The following is a 5,770-nucleotide window of genomic DNA, read 5'->3' on the forward strand; positions in this document are numbered from 1 at the left end:
ACGTCATCGGCCCGACCCATGAACGTGGACACACTCTGGACCTGGTTTTCTCGACGGGGCAGGAAGAGGATGACCTGAGGGTGAGGAATTTATGTTTGACTCCCCTGTCATGGTCAGATCACCTCCTGGTGAGGTTTGTGCTCAAGAGCGGCCTCTCCGTCTATAAGAGTGCAGACCCGATTGTATGGGCCCACCCCCGGAGCTGGATGGATCCGGATGGATTCCTGAAGGCCCTGGGGGAGTTTCTGGCTGACAAGACTGGTGCTCCTGTCGAGGCTCTGGTCGAACTGTGGAACGGAGAGATGACCAGGGCTGTGGACACGATCGCTCCTAAGCGTCCTCTCTCACCAGGCAGAGTCCGCTCTTCCCCTTGGTATACACCTGAATTGCGGGCGATGAAGTGGGTTGGGAGACAACTAGAGCATAGGTGGAGGAAATCACGGGATGAATCTGACCGAACACACTTGAGAGCCCACTATCGGGGCTATGCTGTGGCGGTGAGGGCGGCAAAAAAGAAGTTTTTTTCCGCTTCCATTGCCTCCTCACAATGCCGCCCGGTGGAGCTTTTTCGAGTGGTACAAGGCCTGGTTTGCCTGGGTCCTAAGGAAGATCCGATGCCACCCTCAAAGGCCTGTTGTGATGACTTTGCCAGGCATTTCAGGGAGAAAATCGCTCAGATTCGTCACGAGCTGGACTCCACTAACGAATCAGAGGTTTCTGGGGAGACGCCAATGCTACCGTCTGGTCCAAAATTATTGGAGGAATTTCAATTATTGCGGCCCGATGATGTGGACAAGGTGCTTGGACGAGTACGTCCCACCACTTGCCTATTGGATCCTTGCCCGTCTTGGTGAATAAATAACTCCAAGCAGGGGATTGGGACCTGGATCTTGGAAGTGGTTAACGCTTCTCTGAGGGAGGGTCGAGTGCCTGCCCCTTTAAAGGAGGCGGTAATACGACTAGTCCTGAAGAAAGCGTCACTGGATCCAGAGATGGCCACTAACTATAGACCTGTGGCCAACATCCCGTTTCTGGGCAAGGTGTTGGAGCGAGTGGTGGCGGGACAACTCCAAGCACTCTTGGATGAAACTGATTATCTGGATCCTTTTCAGTCCGGCTTCAGACCTGGGTACGGTACTGAATCTGCCTTGGTCACCCTGTACGATGACCTGTGCAGGGAGAAGGACAGGGGGAGTGCATCCCTGTTGGTTCTTCTGGACCTCTCGGCGGCTTTCGATACCATCGACCATGGTATCCTTCTGGATAGGCTAGCGGGATTGGGGGTCGGAGGCACTGCTTTGCAGTGGTTCTGCTCCTATCTCAACGGTCGATTCCAGAAGGTAGTGCTGGGGGACTATGTCTCTGCGCCATGGCAGCTATGCCATGGAGTACCACAGGGCTCCATTCTATCCCCTTTGCTATTTAACATCTATATGAAACCGCTGGGAGAAGTCATCAGGAGGTATGGGCTGTGGAATCATCAATACGCTGATGATACCCAGCTCTACCTCTCGTTTTCCACTAATCCAGGTGAGGCAGTGGCTGTGCTGAACCGGTGCTTGGCCGAGGTAATGGAATGGATGAGGGCCAATAAACTGAAACTCAATCCAGACAAGATGGAGGTCCTGTTGGTTGGCAGATTGGGCTTCGGAGAGGGTGGATTTGACCTGGTCCTGAATGGTGCAACACTCCCTCTTAGGGACAAGGTCCGCAGCTTAGGAGTACTCCTCGACCCGGAGCTTTCTTTGGAAGCTCAGGTGACAGCGGTGGTGAGGAGCGCCTTCCTTCAGCTTCGGCTGATTAATCAGCTGCGCCCCTACCTGGAGTACGACTGCCTGGCGACGGTGACACACGTGCTGGTGACTTCCCGCCTAGACTTCTGTAACGCGCTTTACGTGGGGCTTCCCCTAAAGACGGTCCGAAGACTTCAATTGGTGCAAAATAGAGCTGCCAGGTTGCTGACGGGGACGGGGCGTTATGCTCACATGACTCCAGTCCTCCGTCAGCTTCACTGGCTTCCCATTGAAGCCCGGGCCCAATTCAAGGTGTTGGTTATGACCTATAAAGTCCTAAACGGCTTGGGTCCTGGCTACCTGAACGAGCGCTTACGTCCGTATATGCCCAACCGCCCCTTGAGATCTGAGGGAGAGTCCCTTCTCTGGGAACCCTCCATGAAAGAAATTAGGAGAGTAAGTACTCGGAGGAGGGCTTTCTCTGCGGTGGCGCCCAACCTATGGAATTCACTCCCCAAAGAGGTCCTCCTGGCACCGTCATTACTGGTTTTTCGGCGCCAGGTAAAGACCTTTTTATTTAAACATCATTTCAATTGTTAAAATATATGATCTGGCCAGGGCAACTTCTTCTTCCTTCTCTTTTCTCCTCCTATATTCTTTATTTACTTATTTTACACTGTTAATTTTAATTTTATATTATTATGTTTGTATCTCAGTGTATTTTTTGTATTTTTGTATTTAATGGTAATTTATTATGTTCTATTGTATTTCAATGTATCTTATTGTGTTGTAAGCCGCCCCGAGGCTTCAGCAAGGGGCGGCATAGAAATGATATAATAATAATAATAATAATAATAATAATAATAATAATAATAATAATAATAATAATAGAAAGAGTTATATCTCACTCTAATTAGATGCCTTTGACAGACCTTCTAAACTAAAGTTACCTTGAACAGGCTGGCCAAGTTAAGTAAACAAACAAAAAAAGGTTACATGTGTGAACTTACTGGGTTAGGGAGGCACTTTAGCAAGTCTGGAAAATATCGAGATTACACTTTGACAGTTACCCGTTAATGAGGTGGGTTCTTTGATCGTTACAACCAGACACTGAGGTTTCTTCTAAGACGGTGTATTGATGTATTTACGGCCGGGCAGAGGGGCAGGATGGCAAAACCTGTTTTTCTGAGTACATACATACATATATATTTGTTCATTCATTTGTTCGATTTATTATATAACAATAATAGAATGTCTCCCCCTGTCTAGTGCCTTATACCAAAGGAAACCCACTTGGATAATGTGCTGTGGTGTTTATTCTGTCAAACGCATCTTGTATTACCAGTAAGGGTTGACTAAAAGAATAGTCTTAGTTTGTTCTTGCTCAGAATTTACCCAGTTTGCACTTTCTAAGTCTAAAGCAGCACTTTTGACTCAGACACAATCTATGATTGAAGTCTGTCCTGGATAACCTTGAAATTTTGCAGTTTACTTTTAAGTACAATTCAAAGTGCTGCTCTAAGCTTTTAAAATCTGAGCTACTTGGACACATTACTCCAGGCCTCTCCCAGCTGCACTGGCTGCAGCTTGAAATGTGGGCCCATTCAAAATGCTAGTCCTAACATTAAAAGACCTAAACAGCTTGGGGCCAGGTTATCTGAAGGATCACCTCCTCCCATACATGCACAACAAGTACAAGTGCTGCTGCAGATTTGCAAGACTGCAAAATTAGAGGAGATAATGTGATAATTGAGAACAATACCTCATTTCCCTCAATCTAGAAATGTTTGTGAAGCACGGGAGAGGCCCTGTAGGATCACTGTTGGGTAAAACACAAGAAAACATAAGTTCACAGTCATAAGCACTGTAGAACACCCTCCCCAGGGAGGCTCACCTTACTTTATTTTTTTCAGCATTGGGCAAAGACCTTTTTATTTTCCCAATATTTAACAGTTAATTGATTTTATCCTTGTTTTTATCATAATTTATTGGATGCAATGTGTTGTGCGTTTGTTGTTGTATACGGTTGCTTTGGGGTTGTTGTTTTTTTGTTAGTTTTTTGTAAGCCATCCAGAGACTTTTAGTACTTAGTACTGGGGCGGCATATAAAAACTTTAAATAAATAAATAAAAATAAATAGGTGCCTCTTGTAATGATGTTCCAAGTCAGAATTTCAATTATCAGCCAGAGAGAAGGCTGGAGGCAGGAAGAAAATCTCACCAACAGGAGACTCTTCTGCCTTGAAGCCTCTTTTGTAACATCTCTTTTGTCACTGTTAATGTTGCTCACTAGCACCTGCCAGGAATCCCATCCCAGACATATGCATGCATTTAGGTCTCCACTTTTCGACTGAATTTATATGCTGTTTAATAGACCCTTAACTGACTGTTCTCAGGGATTAGGTGGGAAACTTCCTTAACAACACTGTGATAAAAGGAAACTCCAGTGATAGGAACAATGTTGAAAATAAGAAAGGCAATTGTAATGAGTTTATACTGGGATAGTCAACCTGGTATCCTCCAAATCCTATAGCTCCCATAATCCCTACTGATTGGCTATGCTGGCTGGGGTCGATGGCCCACTTCCCCTTGAAGGTTCCCTCCCACTGCTTTCTATAAATGTGTGTATACTGCACACATTCTGTCCATGTCTTCTTGATTGCCACCACCAGAACTGATCACTCAGGGTTAAAGCAACCTGCTCCCCAGGTTAAGAAAACTATGAAGGAGGTTTATGAAAATATACCATGCGAATAGGCAGCAGGGCCAGCCCAGCCACAAGGCAGGATGAGGCAGTGGCTGCAGGCTGGAGGAGACTGTGTGGGCCATTTGGCTGGCCCTGCACCTGCTAAGCTAACCTGCTGCCCTCAGGTGTAGTGAAAGATGCTCTCCCGTTGCCATTACTGATGCAATTCAGCTGCCAGTCCATTTAGCCTTTGTACGTGGAATGGGAGAGGGCGCTATCTTGCCACTTGCCTCAGTCAATAAAATGTCCTGACCTGGCCCTGGGAAGGGAATGTTTCGATTTCTCTCATGATGCTCGAAGGGTGATTGGTAGCTGCGTGGGACCATTGAAAGGAACAATGCATGGCAAAATGGATCTTGTTCCACCACAGTCGGGGCCAGCCCAAGACATGCTGCTGCCTGAAGTTCAGCAGCAAAGATGAGCCCAGCTGCTGCCCTCCAGTCAAGGCACGTGGTTCCCTTCCAGCAGCTGAATTATTTCCACCCTTGAGACAGAAAAGCCCACAGCTACTTCTTCGCCTCCTTGGCTGGAAAAAAAAAAAAAAATAACACCAATACCTGAAGTAATTAATAAGAACTCAAGAAGAGCCATGCAGGTTTGTCCTACCCAGCATCCCATGCTCACGGTGGCCCACCAACTGCCCACACATAGAACATGGGTGCAATTGCACCCTGCCGCTGCCTGTGAATTTGGAGGTAATATGCAGTCAAAGAGTCCAGGAGCTCTAAAGGGAGCACAACCCATAACAATTAAACCATTGGATTCGAATAGATGTACAAAATCCTTGTGTTTATTTTATTACAGAGAATATATTTTTGCGTGGAATTAAATCCACAGATACAGTACCTGAAGACTAGAGGACAACTAATTTACTTAAAACTCCAACAACCAAGAACTTTCAGTCCTTCCCCCCAAAAAACACCAACTACCTAAAAGCCAAAGTCTTCCTAAAATAATTCTTCTCAAATATTTTTTCATCCTCGCCAAGTATGTGAAGCTTAACTATCAACAAAGATTTGCTGGCTGCTGTTTGACACAGGTTAAAAGTTCTGTACTTTGGAGTATATCATTATTTGGAGTAGCAGAAACTTAGAACAAACGGCATCAACTTTGTGCCGTACTTATGGGAGGCCCCCTGGAGGCATCTGACCCATCCTGTATGAAGAAGGCCCCAGAATGTTCAGACAGGGTGAGGAAACTTCCATGTAGCCTCAAGTTCCTCCTCCTGCCTAATTGTGGAAGCTAAGCAGGGTCAGGACTGGTCAGAATTGGGATGGGTGACTTGAGTGTAT

Source organism: Varanus komodoensis, unplaced genomic scaffold (assembly GCF_004798865.1).
Source record: "Varanus komodoensis strain SLA01 unplaced genomic scaffold, ASM479886v1 scaffold105, whole genome shotgun sequence".
Classification (NCBI taxonomy): Eukaryota; Metazoa; Chordata; class Lepidosauria; order Squamata; family Varanidae; genus Varanus; species Varanus komodoensis.